The sequence below is a fragment of the Macaca mulatta genome, chromosome 4 (genome assembly GCF_049350105.2).
Source record: "Macaca mulatta isolate MMU2019108-1 chromosome 4, T2T-MMU8v2.0, whole genome shotgun sequence".
NCBI classification, from domain to species: domain Eukaryota; kingdom Metazoa; phylum Chordata; class Mammalia; order Primates; family Cercopithecidae; genus Macaca; species Macaca mulatta.
Window position 1 is genome coordinate 65021012 of NC_133409.1, and position 20599 is coordinate 65041610.

The following is a 20599-nucleotide window of genomic DNA, read 5'->3' on the forward strand; positions in this document are numbered from 1 at the left end:
ATCTGGATGTGCTCCTCTACTCCAAATTAAATCAGTCTTAATGGGAGTCATCCTTTTCTCTCCCAACCGTATACACACTTCTCATGTTGCTATTTTTAGGGAATGTTACTTCTATCTTCCCTGTAATCTTAACTCTAGAGATCAGTCATCTTTGACCTCTCCCTCTCTTTTACCCATCACATCCACGTGGTTTCTTTGTTCTTTCAGTTGTTCACCTTGGCTCCACATTCATTTTCTTCCCTGCCATCCTCTAGTTGAGGCCCTTTTAAACTCTAGGTGGAACCACTTGAGAAAACATTCTCGTTCCCTTTTCTTTAGTCAAGGTTTTTCTTATCCGAATTACTTTATATGTAGTGCTGTCAGTAATCTTTGTAATCTGCCATTTTGCTGGTAGAATGGTCCTGTTGTTTTTGAAAAAGGAAGAATGAAAGAAGGGAGATAGGGAGAGAGGGAGAGAGAAAAAAAGAGAGAGAGAGAGAGAGAAAATGCTCTCAGCAATCAGCTCTGCAACTAGCTTCAGCTCCCACCTATTCTCTATATCAACTAAATGCTACCATACTATTTACCTTTATTCTACTTTTCTACTTCTACCCCCTGCCCATTTCCTTTTCTATGTTTATAGTAACTTTTGTGCTACACCTAATTCCATCCCTATCTATGAAGCCATAAAGCCCACATTTACTTTCCAAGTTGAAAACAATTTTTCTCTCTCTTCTGTACTAATAAAGTACTTTGTTTTAAATTTTGTTATAAGCCTCTTCATGTGTGCCTTTGCATTTTAATTATTGCATTATTTATTCTCATTCATTTTATTTGAGAATAGAAACTGAATCTTTGCATTTACCCAAGCACAATGTATTGAAAAATAAATAAATGTTGAACTTTTAAAGTTAAAAGGCCATTTAAATAATTTTTGTAAAACCAAGTGAAACTCAGAATGCCCTGACCCAAAAGAGTTCAATTATCTAATTCTATTCATATTCTGATTCCGTGAGGGTATTAGCTGACACTACTTAAGTCAGCATGCTGGTTGCACATTGTATGAGTAAATCGCCTCCCACTATGAATAAAATCATGTCCTTACACTGAACAGCATGCCTTAAGAAACAATGGCAAAATTTCAGACTCTAATGTTATTGAAATTTTAACATCTCTACAGTGAATTACTTCTATGAAATAACCTAATTAACGCAAATATATGAATGCATCAGTATGTTTATATGTGCATATAAGCAAGATTCAGCTGTGTTTCTATTGCTTCAAAGTCTGTAGTGGCTTTATACTTTTGTACTATATACTACTTTTATTATGTATAAAGACAGTTTTCACCTTTCCCAACTCCAGATTATGTAGGATATTTGATATGCCAAGAACAGATATATATAAAAAACAATATGTGGATAAAACAAATTTTATTGCATATGACTAGGTAATCAACAATATAATAGAATGTCGATTTAAATTTAACTATTTATTAAAAGTTTAGTAACAGATTTCTTGCTATCATGAAGTGATGTCTGTAATTTCCTGAAGTTGACTTTTAAAATCCCCAGACTTGTTTTCTTTCCCTCCCTCCCTCCCTCCCTTCCTTCCTTCCAACTGTTTTATACATTGATATACAATGCATTGCACATGTTTAAGGGATGCACTTTGATGAGTTCCGATGTGCATCTATACACGTGAAACCTTCACCACTATCAAAATATAAACAGATCTATCATTTTAAAAAGTTTACTTCTGCCCTTAGTAATCTTTTCATCCTGTCCTTTACTGATATCGGTCCCCAGAAACCACTCTTCTGTTTTCTGTCACTTTATTAGTTTGTATTTTCTAGAATTTTATATAAATGGAATCAAACCTATGTACACATTTTGTATGGCTTCTTGTAATCATAATTATTTATTTTGTTTTTATTAATATATAACTGTACATATTTATAGGGTCATGTGATATTTTGGTAAATGCATACAATGTGTAACGATCAAGTCAGGGTAATTAGGATATCAGAGTTAGGCCATTGTTGCATTGCTGTAAAAGAATAATGGCTGGGTAATTTATAAGGAAATGAGGTTGAATTGGCTCACAGTTCTGCAGAATGTACAGGAAGCATGGTGCCAGCATTTGCTCAACTTCCGATGGGGTCCTCAGGAAGCTTATAATCATGGCAGAATGAGACAGAGAGACAGCATGTCACATGCCAAGAGCAGGAGCAAGAGAGTAAATGGGGAGGTCTCAGACTCTTTTAAACAACCAGAACTCAGGTGACCTGAGTAAAAACTCACTCTTCACCAAGGGGATTGTGCTACTCCATTCATGAGGGATCCACCCCCACAGTCAAATCACTTCCCACCAGGCCCCATCTTTATGACTGGGAATCACATCTCAACATGAGATTTGGAGTGGACAGACATCCAAACCATATCACCAACACCTCAAACATTTATTGTATCTTTGTGTTGAGAACACTCCAAATCTTCTCTTTCTGCTATTTTGATATATACAATAAATTATTGTTAAATATAGTCACTCTACTGTGCTATTGAACACTAGAACTTACTCCTATCTAACTGTGTTTTTGTACCCATTAACCAATATCTCTTTGCTCCCCCTAATTCTTACCCTTCTCAGCCTTTGGTAACCATAATTCTACTCTCTACCTCCATGAGATCAACTTTTTTAGCTTCCACCTATAAGTGAGAATATGGAATATTTATCTTTCTGTGCCTGACTTGTTTCACTTTATATAATGTCCTCCAGTTTCATCCCTGTTGCTGCAGATTACAGGATTTCATTTTTATGGCTAAATAGGACATTTTCTTTATCCATTCATCTGTTGATGGACATGTAGGTTGATTCCATATCTTGGCTACTATGAATAGTGTTGTAATAAATATGGAAGTGCATATATCCTTTTGATATACTGACTTCATTTCCTTTGGATATATATCCATTAGTGGGATTCCTATATCATATGGTAGCTCTATTTTTGTTTTTTTGAGGAAACTCTTCACTGTTTTTCATAGTAGCTGTACTAGTTTACATTCCCACCAGCAGTGTGCTAGCTTTTCTCTTTCTCAGCGTTCTTGCCAGCATTTGTTATTTTTTTGTCTTTTTGATAATAGTCGTTTTAACTGAGGGTGTGATGGTGTCTTACTGTGGTTTGGATTTGTATATCTCTGATGATTAATGATGTTGAATATTTTTTATATATATGTTGGCCATTTGTATGTCTTCTTTTGAAAAATGTCTATTGAGATCGTTTACTCATTTTTAAATTGTATTATTTGGGGTTTTTTTTTGGCTATTGAGTTGTTTAAGTTTTCTATATATTTAGTTATTAATGGATAGTAAGGTAGATGGTTTGTGAATATTTTTGCCCATTCTGTAGGTTGTCTCTTTGCTCTGTTAATTTTTTCCTGTACTGTACAGGAGCTTTTTATCTTGATATGATCTCATGTGTCTATTTTTGCTTGTGTTGCCTGTGCTTTAGAAATCTTATTAAAATATATATATTTGCTCAAACCAATGACCTTAAGCATTTTCCCAATCTTTTTTTCTAGTAGTTTTATAGCTTCAATTCTTACATTTAAATGTTTAACCCATTTTGACTTGATTTTTGTATATGGTGAGAGGCAGGGGTCTAGTTTCATTGTACATGGTGAGAGGCAGGGGTCTAGTTTCATTTTTTATGCATGTGAATATCCAATTTTCCCAGTACCATTTATTAAAAAGACTGTTCTTTCCCTCAATGTATGTTTTTTGTGCCTTTGTCAAAAATGGTGCCTTTGTCAAAAATGTGTGGATTTATTTCTGGGTCCTCTATTCTGCTTCATTGGTTTATGTGTCTGGTTTTGTTGTTGTTGTTGTTTTGCCAGAACCGTGCTTCTTTGGTTGTTACAGTTTTGTAATCTATTTTGAGGTAAAGTAGTGTGATGCCTCAAGCTTTGTCCTTTTTGTTCAGGATTGCTTTGGTTATTCTGTGTCATTTGAGGTTCCATACAAATTTTAGAATAGTTTTTTTTTATTTATTTCTCTGAAGAATGACATGGATATTTTGGAAGGGATTGCATTGAGTCTGTAGATCACTGTGCCTAGTATAGATATTTTAACAATAATAATTATTTCAATTTATAGAATGAGAGTTTTTTCATCTTTTTTTGTGCTTTTCAATGTTTTAATATTTTTTTCAGTTTTCAGTATTTTAGTTTTCTTTGTAGAGATCATTCACTTCTTTGGTTGCATTTATTTGTAGGTATTTTGTTGTCTTTTAGCTATTGTAAATGAGATTGCTTTCTTGATTTCTTTTTCAATTGTTCACAGTTAGTGTATGAAAATGCTACCTATTTTTGTATGTTGATTTGTGTGCTGCAACTTTCCTGAATTCACTTTTCAGTTCTGTAATTTGGTGGAGTCATTAGGTTTTTCTAAATATAAGATCATGTCACCTGTGAGCAAGTATAATTGGCTTCTTTGCAATTTGGATGCCCTTTCTTTCTTTCTCTTGCCTAATTTGTTTGGCTAGGACTTCGCATTCAATGGTGAATGAAAATGGTAAAAGCAGGCATCACTGTCTTGTTCCAGATCTTAGAGGAAAGGCTTTCAATTTTGTTTTTCCTATTCAGTGTGATGCTAGCTGTGGGTTTGTTATATGTGGCCTTCATTGTTTTCAGGCATATTCCTGCTATGCCCAGTTTATTTAAAATTTTTATCATGAAGGGTTATTAAATTTTATCAAATGCTTTTTCAATTATCTATTGAAATAATTATACGATTTTTCTTCTTGATTCCGTTGATGTTATGCATCTCTTTTATTGATTTGCATATGCTGAACCATCCAAGCATCCCTGGGATGAATCCCACTTGATCACAATATATGATTTTTTTAATGTGCTGTTGAATTCGGTTTGCCAGGACAGTTTTTCTTTGAACAACATGGGGCTTAGAGGCACCAACTCCTGCACAATGGAAATTTTTGTATAACTTTTGAATCCCAAAACCTTAAATACTAGTAGCTTACTGCTGAGTGAAAGCCTTACCAATAACATAAAAGCTTGATTAACACATATTTTGTGTGTCATATGTGTATGTTATATATACTGCATTCTTACAATAAAGTAACCTAGAGATAAGAAAATGTTATTTAGAAAATCATAAAGAAGAGAAAATATATTTACTGTTTATTAAATGAAATTGGATTATCATAAAGGCTTTCATCAGAACACCAATTTGTTGGTTTACAGTTGTCCATAATAGTCTCTAATTATCCTCTGTATTTTTGTAGTTATATTATTTCCTTTGTTGTCTCAGATTTTGTTTATTGGGCCTTATTGTTTTTTTCTTAGTCAAGCTAAAAGTTTCTCTATTTGTTTTATCTTTTCAAAAAACAACCTTTTTATTTTGTGGCCTTTTGGATATTTTTATTCATCAGAAATAGCACTGATATTTATTATTTCTTTTCTTCCACTAATGTGGTGTTTGGTTTGTTCTTGCCTTTCTAGTTCCTTGAGGTGCATTTTTAAGATATGTGGTCTTCCTTCTTTTTTGATGAGAAGTGTTTATTCATGTAAACTTTCACCTTAGAACTGCTTTTGTCATATCCTGTAGTTCTTGTGTTTCCATGTTTATTTGTCTCAATAAATTTTTAAATTTCCTTTTTAATTACTTCAGTTACACATTTGTTGATCAGGTGCATGTTGTTTAATTACCATGAATTTTTAGTTTCCAACATTCCTTTTGCTTTCATTTTGTTTTATTCCATTATAGTCAGAAAAGATACTTGATGTGGTTTTGATTTTTTTAAATGTGATAAAACTTGTTTTGTGACCTAACATATGGTCTGCCCTGGAGAATGTTTCATGTTCTGTTGAGAAAATGTATATTCTGCAGCGGATGGATGAAATGTTATGTAAATGTCTGTTAGGTCCCTTTCATCTGGAGAGCAGTGTAACTCCAGTGTTTTGTTGTTGATTTTCTGTCTTGATCATCTGTCCAATGCTGAAATCCTCTATTGGTTTGAAATCCTCCATTACTCCCGTATTGCAGTCCATTTCTCTCTCTATGTCTATTAATATTTGCTTTACATATCTGAGTTCTCCAGTATTAGGTGCATATATTTTCACAGTTGTTACATCCTCTTGCTGTATTTACCCGTTTATCATTATGTAATGACCATATGTATAAAGATTCTTGACTTAAAGTCTGTTTTATCTGAATAAATACAGCTACTTCTGCTCTTTTTTGGGTTTTATTTGTGTTGAATATGTTTTTCCATCTCTAAATTTTCAGTATGTATGCGTCGTTAAGGGCAAAGTGAGTTTGTTATAGACAGAATATTTGGATCATTTTTTAAAAATACATTCAGCCACTCTATCTGTTAATATAATAATTTAATCAATTTACATTCAAGGTTATTATTGATAGATAAAGTTTTACTACTGCCATTTTGATACTTGTTTTTGGGATTTTAAAATAGATCCTTTCTTCCTTTTCCCACCCTCTTACTGTATTTCTTTATAGCTAAGTAAATTTCACTAGCAGTATGTTTTGATTCTCCACTATTTATTTTTAGTGTATCAATTATAGGTTTTTGCTTTATGGTTACCATGAGGCATACAGAAAATAACTTACAGTTATAGCACATGATTTTAAACTGCTAATGACTTAATCTTGATCACAGTGAAAGCAAAACCAAAACGCTAAATTTCAGTATCATCCCCATCCCAACATTGTGACTTTTTGGTATTTCAATTTGTGTCTTTTTCTATTTACTATTTACTAATTAACTGTTGCTGTAATTATTTTTAATACTTTTGTCTTTTAAACTTCATATTAAAGATATAAATGGTTTACTTACCCCAGTTACAGTTTTAGAATATTCTGGATGTCTGTTTTCTTATTTTACCAGTCAGTTTAATAACTGCAGATGTTTTTGTTATATGTTAGCATCCAGTTTCTTCTGTATTGAAAAACTCTCTTTTAATATTTCTTGTAAGACAAGTCTGGTGTTGGTGAATTCCCTCAGTCTTTGTCTGGGAAAGTATCTCTCCTTTGAGTTTGAAAGATTGCTTTGCTGGGTATAATCTTACTGTTTGGCAGTATTTTTCCTTCAGCACTTTGAATATCACATTCCAGTCTCTCCTAACTTGCGGGATTTCTGCTGAGAAGCCCCCTGAAAGTTATATCAGGACTCCATTGAATGTGATATTTTTATTTTCTCTTGCTGCTTTCATTATTCTTTGTCTTTAATTTTTGATAATTTAATTATGATGTGCCTTGGGGAATCCCTCTTTGGGTTGAATTTGATTGGTTATGTCTGAACTTCCGGTTTTTACCTGAAGGTTGTAATCTTTCTCTAGATTTGGGAAATTTTCAGCCATTATTTCTTTAAATATGCTTTATAGGCATTTTTCTTTCTCGTTCCCTTCAGAAATTCCTATTACACAGAGATTAGTTCACTTGATTCTCTTATCCCATAATTCTTGTAGGTTTTCTTCACTCACTTTTATTCCTTTTTTTTTCTTTTTGTTTCTCTGGTTGGATAATTTTATGTTCCATTTTCAAGCTTGCTAATTCTTTCTTCTGTTTGAGAATATCTGTTGTTGAAGTTTTCTAATGAGTTTTTTTCAGGTCAGTTCTTTTATTCTTTATTGCTAAGACTTCTATTTGGTTTTTGAAAAAGTGTTTCTATTTCTTTGTCATATTTCTCATTTTGTTTTTGGATTGTTTTCAGAATTTTATTTAGTTTTCTTTCAGGTATTTCTGTGATTGTCTGAACCATTTTAAGAGAATTATTCTAAATACTCTGCCAGATGTCATAGATCTTCAATTCTTCTGGGTCAATTACTGGACTTTGTTGGTTTATTTTCATGGTGTCATATTTCCCTGAGTTTTCACAACTATTGCATCTTTATGTTGATTCCTGAGCATTTGATGAGACAGCCACTTCCAGTTTTTGCTGATGTTCTTTGGTGGTTTTAGACCTTTACAACTTAGTATTGACTCTTAAACACTGCTCTACTGTTACTTTCCATCCTGGGAAGAGCTTATGTTGAGCACCAGAACTGAAACACTGCACTATAATTAACATGTTGCCCTGTTACTGTTTCTTCTTTTAGAAAAACTTACAATGAGCACCAGAACTTAAAACTTAGAACCGTAACTATATTGCATCCCTGCCATTGTTTTCTAGTCTTGGGAAGACTTAAGTTAGCACTATGTATTAATCTCGATCTTTTAGTTTTTTTCCAGGCCAGGAAAATCCAGCTAGGGATTTAGGCATTCCCATGGATTGTGCCATCTGTGGTGCTATGGCACTGGTGGTGCTATGGCACAGTCTCTTTATTGTGGCACCCCCACTGACTGGAGCACAAGGTAGCTGCCAAAATCCATGCATCAGTTACTGTGATTAGTGCCCAGTTCCTCATGGGTAGTTCAGCTTTCTTGGTACACCCAATTGCTCCCCTGGAAAGGAGTCAGGGTGGGCTTCCCATGAAGATTCCAAAAGGGAAGAGATCAACCATCCACCTCTCATTTCCTCCAATCACCATGGAAACCACAGATCTAGAGAAATTCTCTTTGAGGGGTTATGCCAGCTTGGGAGAGGGGCTGGAACAGTCTAAAATGACTATTTCTCTTTCTGGTCACAACGTCTCTGCTACCCTAATGGGTTTCTCTACTTTCCCTCTTTGCTCTGGTGAATTTAGGGAGATATTCTTGTCTTTTAATAGTTTCAAGTTGAATTTCTGTAGGGGAAGTGATGATTCTTGGGATCTTCTATTCTGTCATCTTGTTGTCACTTATAATTATTTTAATATTCAAAGTCCATTGAATGGATATTCCATGATATATTTTGTTTTCATTTACCTGCTGTTGGGCCTTTTGGGCTATTTCCAGTTTTTTGCTATTGCAAACAAAGCTGCTATGCACATTCATGTATGAGTTTTATATGTACATGCACTTTCAGTTTTCTTGAATTATCTAGGAGTAGAATGAGTATATCATATGGTATTATGTATGTTTAAACTTTTAAGAAACTATTGGACCATTTTGCAAAATTCTGTATTTTACATGGCCACTAGCACTATATGAAAGTTCCAGTTGTTCCACATCCTTTTCAACACTTGACATGGTTTATCTTTTTAATTTTAGCCATTGTAATAGGTATACAATAGTAGCTAATTTTGGTTTATTTTGAATTTCCCTAATACTACTGATGTTGAGCACCTATTCATGTGTTTATTTGTCATTAGTATTAGTTTTCTATTGCTGTAAAACATTACCAGGAACTTAGTTACATGAAACATGAGTCATTATTTTCTCACAATTCTGTAGCTCAGAAGTTCTGGTGGGCTCAGTTTCTCTTTTTAGGGCTTTACAAAGCTACTTATCAGTGTATCAGCTGGGCTGGGCTCTTACCTGGAGGTTTTGGGAAGAATCCACTTTCAAGCTCATTTACGTTTTTATGACAAGATCAGATCCACGCAGACAATCTCTGTTATCTTAAGGTCAACTATCCCATATATCATCACATAGTCAACAATGTGATGTCATATTCATAGCTTTGATGATTAGACTGGATTTTATTTGAGAGGCCATTTTAGAATTTCTGCATGCTACACAATTCACATGTACTCTTTGTTAGAGTATCTGATCAAATCTCTTGCCAATTTTTAATTGGGCTATAAGGGGTACAAACCTTTTACGAGGTATATACTTTGCAAATATTTTCTCTCAGTTTGTGGCAGTCTTTTTATTCTATTAATAGTGTCCTTTGAAGAGCAGAAATTTTCAATTTTGATGAAATCTAAATAAATTTTTTACTTAACGGATTTTGTCTTTAATGTTATATTCAATATATCTTTGGCATATCTTAGGTCACAAAGATTCTCTCCTGTTTTCTCTTAGAAGTTTTATGGTTTAAGTTTTACATTTCAGTATGTTTGAATTTGTCTTTGTAAATAATGCAAAGCATAAATTGATGTTTATTTTACTTATGGATATTCAATGTTTTAGCACCATTTGTTGAAAATATATTTCTCTATTGAATTGTTTTGTTACTTTGTTGAAAAATCAGCTGTCCATATGCATGTGGGTCTATTTTGTTACTATTTTCTGTTCCTTTGATCTGTTTATGTATCTTGATGCCATTACCTTGCCCTGTTAATGTGAGACTTGAACTGTTAGTCTTTGAATATGTTTCCCCTGTAACAAAGTTGTTTTCCCTATTCTAGTTTCCTTATGTATCCATATGAGATTTAGAATCAACTTGTCAAATTCTTTATATTAAAAAAGCCTGCTGGGATTTTGATTGAGATTATCTTACATCTGTTGGTCAATTTGGGGTGAATTGATGTCTTAACTATATTGAATCTTTCAACATATGTATATGGTCTGTTTATTCACTTATTTAAGTATTTATTTAATTTAAGTAATTTATTTAATTTCTGTCACCAAAATTGTATAGTTTCAGTCTACTGATCTTGAACAAAAAATATTACATTTATTCCCAAGGATCTCATATATTTATGTTATTGGAAATATTATTATTGATTTTTAATTTTGAATTCTTCTTGTCAGTATGTAAAAGTTCGATTTATTTTCCTGTATTACCTTGTATCCTGAAACATGGCTAAACTCACTTATCATTTACAAAAGTTTTAATACATGCCATTAGATTTTCTACATAGTTACAATCATGTCATCTGCAAATAAAGACAGTTTTTCCTCTAATTTCCAATCTGCATTCCTTCTATTTCTTTGTCTTGCCTGCATGCACTGTCTACAGCCTTCAGTAAGATATTAAATAGAGTGAGTGAGAATGTATACTCTTGTCCTATTTCTAATTAGGTGGGCAAAGCATTCAGTCTTATATCACTAAGTATGATGTCAGTTCTAGGTTTCTGTAGCTGTCCTTTATCAGGTTAAAGGAGTTGCCTTCTATTCCTTGTTTTTTGAGATCAGGATTGGCTGCTGGAATGTTTTCAAATGTTTTTTCTCCACATATTGAGATGATCATAATTTTTTTTAGTTTGTTAATAGGATGAATTACATCAATTGTTTATCATATATTAATCAATGATATATGTATCAATAATCAATGTATCAATGTATCAATGATCAATGATCATGATGTATTTTAATGCACATATTATAGTATTTGATCTGCTCTATTTGATCTGCCTAGATAATTTTTGCATCTGTGTTTATGAGAGATATTGGGTTCCAGTTCTCTTTTATTTTGATGTTTTATCTGGTTTTGTTTTTTGGGTAATGCTGGCCCATAGAATGAATAAGGAAGTATTCCTTCTTCAATTTTCTGGATATGTTAGTGGAGAATTGGTGCCATTTCTTCCTTAAATATTTAGTATACTTAACCAGTGAAGCCATCTGGGTCTGGAGTTTTCTTTGTGGAAAGGTTTTTAAATAACCAATTTGTTTTATTTAATAGCTATAGAGATATTCATATCTCCAATCCAATCTATTTCTTCTTTAGTGAATATTGTTTTTATATTTCATGGAATTGATAATTTTATAAGCTATCAAATATTTGGATAAATAATGATTTGTAATTTTATTATCCCTTTGATGTCTGTGGGATCTGTAGTGATATCTTCTCTTTGATTTCTGATATTGATAGTTATGTTTTCTCTCCTATATTCTGGATCAATTTGATGAGAGCTGTTATAAATTGTGGTCTTTGATCTGCTCTATTATTTATGTACTCAAATAACTGGATTTTTTGTTACATTTATTTTTAGAGAAAAAATGTTTCTATGTTTTCTAGTCTAATGATTTCTGCTCTAATTCTTATTATTTACTTACTTTTATTTAATTTGGACTTGTTCTTTTTTTTTCCTACTTAAGGTGGAAACTGCTGTATTTTGAGACTTGACTAGGTATTTTGTCCTCTAAATTTCACCCTATATATTGCTTTAGTGGCATTCCACAAATTTTAATTTGTTGTGTTTTCATTTTTATTTTATTCAAAATGTTTTCTAACTTTTGATATCTTTTTTAATACGTAGATTAATTACAGTGTGTTATTTATATTCCAAATATCTTGGAATTTTCGAGATCATTTTGTTTGTGTTTTCTAGCATAAATCTCTTTGGTCAGAAAATGTACTTTGTATGACTTGAATATTTAAAAATTTGTTGAGACATTCTATATATTAAATTATGGTTTATCTTGATAAATGTGCTATGTGCACTTGAAAAGAATGCATATTCTGTTGTGATAGAGTGTTTTATAAATGTTAATTAGGTCAATTTTGATGATACTGTTCTATATTCTTTATCTTCTATAGCCTTATTGATTTTTGATTGGCTTATTCTATCAACTGTTAAGAAAATCATATTGTGATTCTTTACTGTGTTTATAAATTTGCCTGTTGATTGTTGTACTTATGTTATTGCTTCATGTGTTAACAAGCTCTGCTATTAAATTCAAAAAGTTTTAGGATTGTTTTATGCACCCAGTGAATTTTCCTTTTTGTCATTATGAAATCACATTCTCTTATTACTGGTAATATTCTTTTTTCTGAAATCTACTTTTTATAATGTTTGTTTTGTTTAGCGTTAGCATGGCATATATTTTTTCATTCTTTTATTATTGGTATCTTTATAAAGTAGATTTTCTAGAGATAACATATAGTTGGTGCTATGGTTTGGACATTTGTCCTTTCCAAATATCATGTTAAAATGTGAGGTGTTTGGGTCATGAGAGTGGGTCCTTCGTGAGTTTCTTGGTGCCTTCCTTGTGTTAGTGAGTTCTTGCTCTGAATTCACATGCAATATGGTTGTTTTTAAAAGTGTGGTACCTCCCCCTCTTTCTCACTCCCTCTCTTGCCATCTGACATGCCTGATACTGCTTTGCCTTCTGCCATGAGTAGAAGCTTCCAGAAGCCAAACAGATGCCAGCACCATGCTTCCTATACAGCCTACAGAACCATGAACCAATTAAACCTCTTTTCTTTATAAATTACCCAGTCTTCAGTGTTTGTTGGTAGCAATGCAAGAATGAACTAATCCAGTTAGATCTTGTTTATTTAAATTAATTTGACACTCTGTTCCGTATATTGGGTTAAATTACATTTAATGTGATTATTAATATTGCTAAAACTGTTTAAATTTATCATTTTGCTATTCATTTTCTTTTTGTCTCCCTTTCTTGTGTTCTTATCATTTTATTCCTCTGCTATATTCTGGATAGATTATATTTTTAAAATTCTACTTTCTCCTGTATTGACTTTTTGCTATATCTATTTGTTTTGTTATTTTGGGTGTTTCTGTACAGTTTATAGTACATAACTTATCACATTCTACCCTCTTGTGATATTATATCAACTCACATAGAATATAAAAAACATTATAATTGTACACTTATCAACTCCAAGCACTGTGGTATTATCATCATATATTTGATGTTATGTATATTATAAACCTCATATTACATCATCCATTTATGTAAGCAGTTAATTGTATTACAAAGATAATTTTAAATAAAATAACTTGTATATTTTGCCATGTATTTACTAAATAAAATTCTCTTTTTTTTTTGGCAGATCCATATTTCCATCTGCTATCATTTTTTTCTGCCTTGAGGCCTCCTTTTATGTTTTTATTCTGTTAACTATTTTCTGCTGATGAATGTTTTTAGCTTTTATATGCCAGAAAATAAAGCACTTTATGTCACTTTTGCTTTTAATAGACATTTTCAATAGCTGTAGAATTTTAGTATGACAGATTTCTTCTTATCTTTCAGTTATTTAAAGATACTGCCCATTATCTTTTCATTTGCATTATGTTTTAATGAGAACTTTGCTGTTCTTCTTTTCTTTTTTCCTCTGCATGTAATGTTTATTTTTTCCTTTAACTGTTTTTAAAATTTTCTTTTTACCACTGTTTTTAAGTTACTTCCTTATGTTGTAATTTGGCATGGCTTTTTTCATCTTTCTCTAGTTTGAGTTTTATTGAAATTCTTAAATCCGTATTTTTATGGTTTTTGCAAATTTTTTAATGACCATTATTTCCTCAAATAGTGTTTTTTGTCTTTAATCCCTTCTTGGCTACAACAATTACACTTATATTCGACTACTTTATGTCAGAATATACTGATGCTCTGCTTATTTCCAATTTTTTTCTTTTGAATTATTTTTTGTCTTCTAAAGTTCATTAATCACCTACAATGTCTAATCCATTAATACTCTTGTTGTGTGTTTTCTTTCCTCTCATTTTAGTTTTTATTTAAGGTATTTTAACCATTTTTTTTATCTTCCGTGTCTCTACTTAACATTTTGAAAATATGAAATACAGATATTAGTCTGGTGCAAAAGTAATTGCTGTTTTTGACACAGCAATTACTTTTGCACCAACCGAATACAATAACTATATTAGTATGATTGTAAGTTAATTCTGACACCTGTGTCGGTTATGTCTTTACGTCAATCAATTGTTTTTGTTGTTGTTTTTTCTCTCCATTAGTCGTATGTTCTTATTTTTTTATGCCTGGTAATTTTTTATTTTATGACAGACATTATGATTTTACCTTGTTGGATGCTGGATGTTTTTGTAGCCCTATAAATATCCTTGAGCTTTGAGCTAGGATACATTTAGTTGCTTAGAAACAGGTTGATTCTTTCATATCTTGCTTTTAAGATTTGTTACATGGAACCAGAATCATGTTTAATGTAGGGGCAATAATTCTCTGAATGAGGCAAAATACTTCTGCCTCTCTAGGTGAGGCAAGATACTTTTCCCAGTGTTCTGTGGGGCTGGGCACAGTAATACCAGTTCTGGTTCAGCATGAGTCCTCAAAGTCTCTCAGGTACTTTTTTTCCCCTGGCTTTGGGCAGCTTCCTCATGCACATGTGCTAACAAGTACTTTGCTAAATATTTGTGAATGACTCTTAAGATCTCAGGAGTTGTATCTGTGAAACTCTCTCTCTTTTAGGATCCTGTCCTTGAAAGTCTACCTAGATGTCCCCCAGACACTCATCTCCTGTATGCAAGAAATATGCTGGGATTTGCCTGTGTTACCTTGCAGTCTGAAAACTCTCTCAGGGCCATATGCCGTGGCCGGTAAAGGGCTCACATCATTTGTTTCTCATCTTTCAGGGGCCAATGACGTGCATCATTTCATGACCATGTCTTTAGAATCAATTTCATGTATTTTGTCCAGATTTTGTGTTGTCTTAGGTGACAAAAATCCAGTCCTTGTGACTCTAAGATGGAAGTGATATTCCTCAGGCTTATTTTTTTAATTTTATATTTGTTTTTAAATATTAAGATGAGAGATTTTAAAGTCGTATTTACAAGCATGTATTCACAACTAATATATCATAGGTTTGGATAGAAGTTTTTTATTAAATATGGAATCTCAAATTGAATATAAGTGGCATTATATATTATATTGTTAAAAATTATTTTTTTATTAGAAACATCTCCATATAAGAATTTCCGCTAGAAGAGTTCAACTTTCAGATCTGATGAAAATTACCTTAAATTGTTTTGAATTATTATCATTATTGTGCTCATTTTTAAGTTATATTTCAATATCTATTTTCCTCAAGTTTCATATTTGAAACCACCAGTAAATATTAAATAATATATATCTAAGAATAAAATGTTTATCTCTATATAATGAGCAAAGTCAACATTGACTAGAAAACAAAGTTCAAACTCTTCAGCAAGGCCCTCAGTGAGGAGCTGCATGCCTACCTTTTGTTTTTCTGTAACCTTATCTCCTCTTCCCTGCGTTATACTATAAGCTTGCATAGTACTGGACAGCTTATAGAACTCTGCACCTTTTCTGCTGTTTCTTGCCTCTGCACTGTCTTGTATGCTGTTCTTTTCTCCTAGTGATGCCCTTTCTGCCTTTTTTAACTTGGAAAATTTGTAGTTATGTTTTGAGGCATGTCAGATGCTATTTTCTGTAAGAAGTTTCTCTGAATTGCCTCACACTGGGCACAATGCCCCCCTCTTTATCACCTGGGAAGACATCCATCTCTGCACACATCATTTCATATTGAAATTATCTGTCTACCTGTTTGCATTCCTAAAAACTTCAAAAGCAGCTATTTGTATTTATGGGCTGGTAACCCCATTATCAAGCAGAATACTTGTCACAGAACAGGTATTTAGTAGGTGTTGTTAGAAATAAAAGAACTGTTGGTTGAGTGAGATTCTTTCTCATTCTGAGTGAGTATTTTTCTCAAATGTTTTAGAAACTTTATTTGTGTGTGATTTATTTATTTGATATACTTACTGTCTTTTCATAGTTTGAGTTTCTTCTTTTGCTTTGTAATTTTATTCTTTTAGTTCTTTTTTTGTAGATACTTTGAACTTGTGCATACTGTTCTCTGTCATGAGTTTGCATGACCTTCTAGGATGATCAGCTTTCTACCCATTGGTGAAATGCTGTTGGTATGCACTCCTGAAAAGGACAAGTTAGTTGTTATAGTATAGAAATACTTCCTTATCAGTTTACAAGCAGTTGCTTTTTAAAACTCTCTCAAATAATATTTCTATCCTGAACTCTGGCCTATCTCTGGGATCACCAGGACCTATACATAATTCAGCTACTAAATAGTATTAACTATTTAATAATAGTTAATTATAATTAATAGTTATAATAATGTGTAATATATAATATAGGGCTTATTTCACTGTGTTAAAATACAAGAGCAGAGTTCTTTCTGATTATTGGGTGCGTTTACCATAAACATTTTAATTTGTTAAAATATTACCCTTTCCCCGATTTAAGTCTTAAGTCTTAACATTGAGAGGTTGGACACTTTTCTGCTATGCTGGAAGTGCTATCTACCACTTATGGAGGTAGAGGGCTTCCTTGATCCTCAGTGATTCTCTTTTGGCCAGCCTGTATGTTTTACTGTGAAATCATAGAAAAGTGATACATATACATAAACTATGGGGGGAGTTATGCCAATCTTAGTCCTAAGCTAGGAATTTATCAGTAACTTTAACCACTTGTTCCTCCATGAAGCCTATTTCTGGCCTCCTAATATTTACAGGGTAATTATAGCTTCTTTTCTAGGATAGACAGAGACATTTAAGCTTGGCTTGCCACTTTTCAAATCCATTTCCCAGTACCTACTTGGGGATTACCCTATTTCTGGCCCCAACCTGCCCTATAGGCTCTTTCTGTAATTAGTCCACTAATATTTGTCAATGGCTTTTCAGTCTTGATCACTTCTTTCATTTATGCTTGCTTTCTTTTCTCCAGGAGCACCTTCATATTTTATATTTCTACTCTAGAAAGCTATCCTCTTGGTAGCCATTTGAAAAATTTCCTCCCTTCAAATCTCACTTTGCTTTGGAATATCCCATATTGGTCATTTGGAATGTAGAGATTTTACATAAATTACTAACTTTTACTGTTTTGAAAAAAATGGTAACTATCCACAAATCTGTATTATACACAGATTTCTAGTCTCTCCTGAAATGGTAAGTGAAGCTCCTGGTGTCTCAATAACATTTAAACTCATTGTATGTGGAAGGGCCTTTAACCTTATACTTTTATAATATATTGTTTTTGAACTTTTTAAATACAATTTGCAATTTTAATGAATTAAATAATTTACTAGTATCTGGGCATGTTGCTATGTAAATAAATTAACTTTGTGAGTAACTCTGATTTTTCAGTTATTTCAGGTTTGAATTTTCTTAAATTCAGTAACATTTATTTCCCCGTGTTGCCAGTTCCTAAATCTTCCTGGATTACTTTCATGTTGAAAAATCATCTTATTCTCAGAATTAATGAGACCAGAATAATGCACTTTGAATACTTAAAAGATTCCAATTATGCTAGAGCAGTGGGCATATTCTGCCAGTGGACTTCAAAGGCAACGGTGCTGAGAGTTTCAAAAGCAAGAGTTTACATGGTCATTTGAAGTCCACACTATACTTCACCTTGAGCTGCATTTCAGCTTTGTTTACATTGTATGTATAACACTGTAGGTGATCTATTGGGCTAGTATGAGACATCTCTAATGAGAGTCTTTTTAAGTAACATTCAATATAGACGGACACATATTTGATGCATTACAAGGAAAGTAGGCCAATTATAGATAAAGCTTAATAGCTTCAAGGAGGGAGCTGGAAGATTTACTTACACTTGACAGTGAAGAAGCAAAACATAATCTTAGTAAAACCCTTATGTTTAAGAAATGATATCTTCCTTTAAATACATAGATTTTCAGATTTTGAGCTTCACAAATGAAGTAATTTTATCCTGGTTTTGATGGACAAAATCACCAATTTCTTTTTATCTGTAGGCTTGTATCAATACTCTATAAAACAGGAGATATTGTAATATGCTAATTTATGCCTTGATTTTTCCATTAATACTATGAAAAAAGCTTCATTTTTCCCTGAAAACTATTCTAGTCACCCTTACTCCTTTATAATACATTCTTACATGCTACTTAGGAACTCTCTTTAACAATGTATAAATTTTCAGACTTTCGTTTCTAAGATGATAGTAGATTAATATTTTAAAAGAATAACAATACCTATAAATGTGTCTATAAAGAAAAAAAGCTGGCTAGGTGCTGTGGCTCATGCCTGTAATCCCAGCACTTTGGGAGGCCAAGACAGGTGGATTATCTGAGGTCAGGAATTCGAGACCAGCCTGGCCAACATGATGAAACTCCATCTCTACTAAAAATAGAAAAAATAGCTGGGCATGCTGGCAGGTGCCTGTAGTCCCAGATACTCGGGAGGCTGAAGCAGGAGAGTTGCCTGAACCCGGGAGGCAGAAGTTGCAGTGAGCCGAGATCACACCATTGCACTCCAGCCTGGGTGACAAGAGTGAAACTCCGTCTAAAAAACGAACAAACAAACAAACAAAAAAAAAAAGAGAGAGAGAAAGAAAGAAAGGAAAAGCTGAGCAGGATCACACATGCTTGTAGTGCTATATACTTGGGAGACCAAGGTGGAAGCATCATCTGTGCCCGGGAGTTAGAGGCCAGCCAGACAAAATACTAAGGCCATAAAAAAAAAAAAGAATACAAATACTTATAAATATGTATACAAAGAATAAAAGCCAGGCATGTTGGCACTCCCTGCTACTTGGGAGGTTGAGATGGGAGCATCATTTGTGCTCAGGACTTACAGACCAGCCTGGGCAACACAGTGAGACCTTGCTTCTTAAAAAACAAACAAACAAACAAAATAAGAATAAGGATCTTCAGGATCCAGAAGTGAAGAGAAAAATTGATGATTGGAGTGCCATGGCTCTGAGGGAAGTCCTATCAGTCTTAAAAAATTGGAATCTTTTGTTTCAATATATACAGGACATGGTCTTGTGCCCAAATGAGGAAAGGAAGTATTCCAACCTTAGATGAAAATATGGCTTTCATAGGTGGGAACTGAACAATGAGATCACTTGGACTCGGGAAGGGGAACATCACACACCGGGGCCTATCATGGGGAGGGGGGAGGGGGGAGGGATTGCATTGGGAGTTATACCTGATGTAAATGACGAGTTGATGGGTGCTGACGAGTTGATGGGTGCTGACAAGTTGATGGGTGCAGCACAGCAACATGGCACAAGTATACATATGTAACAAACCTGCACGTTATGCACATGTACCCTAGAACTTAAAGTATAATAATAGTAAAAAATAAAATAAAATAAAAGAAAAAGAAAAATGGAAAATCAAAAAAAAAAAAAAAGAAAATATAGCTTTCCGAGAGTTTAATCCTCTTTAAAGAGACGAATGAGAAAATCCACCTAAGCACAGAAAGATTTTAAGAAAGCTAACTTTTCACTGAGACTTGTGTAGGTTTGTGACTTGTTTTTACATTATCTATGAGTTCCTGGATGGCTTATTCATTTGGGGTTTCTGACAAAAGAAAACTCAATGTTATTTTGGAAGAACATCTTCTCAACACAGGATTGCTTTGGAGGAAGAGGATTAGAGGAGAAGAAAACCCTGATAAGTATAAGTTCATAATTAAAGAATATACGAAATATTGGCAGAAGTCACAACAAACAAGAGAACCAAAAATGGAAAGTTTAGGACAATAGAAGAATAATCTGTAGTATAGCATACAAGTGCTTATAATGATTAAAGATATGAAAGAAGAAATCCAAATCCTAAGAGTATAATTGTACTCTTTATTTGAGCCAATGCTGTAGTATCAAAAAAACAAATCTCATTGACTTAATACTACAAAGAATATTTCTCATTCATACCAGAGTGTGACCAGGTATGTAGTGCTGGCTTTGCATGTGCTGAATAAGAGTTCCTGACTCCTTTCATTTTGTGTTATAACCATTTTGTAAGGTGTCCTCATAGGACTCAGGCAGACATTGAGCAGGAAGAGAAGGAGAAGTATCTCACAGAATGGTTATGAACCCAAAGCTGGAATACAACATAACTTAGTGCTAACCAAATTGCAAAAGAAATGGAAACAGGATCGGTAGGCCTCTGGTCAATCTCTACCTACATATAAAAATTTGACAGAGTTTCAATTAGATATTATCAGAAATGTAAATTGTAGGCATTCGTTGTTTCATTTCATATAAATGGATGTTACAGAGATAGATTTATTACTTTGTCCAGGTACCATCCCAG

The 20599-nt window shown here is 33.1% G+C and overlaps 1 protein-coding gene and 1 long non-coding RNA gene across 2 annotated transcripts in view; one reads left to right on the plus strand and one right to left on the minus strand.

Moving 5' to 3' along the window:
* LOC144340721 (uncharacterized) overlaps positions 1–16431 on the minus strand; it is a 31691-nt gene extending 15260 nt beyond the window's left edge. The window contains exon 1 of the long non-coding RNA XR_013417003.1: positions 16264–16431. This is a non-coding gene — a long non-coding RNA (uncharacterized LOC144340721). The remainder of the gene's footprint in view (positions 1–16263) is intronic.
* The window catches only part of ADGB (androglobin), a 235704-nt gene that overhangs the window by 17032 nt on the left and 198073 nt on the right, over positions 1–20599 (plus strand).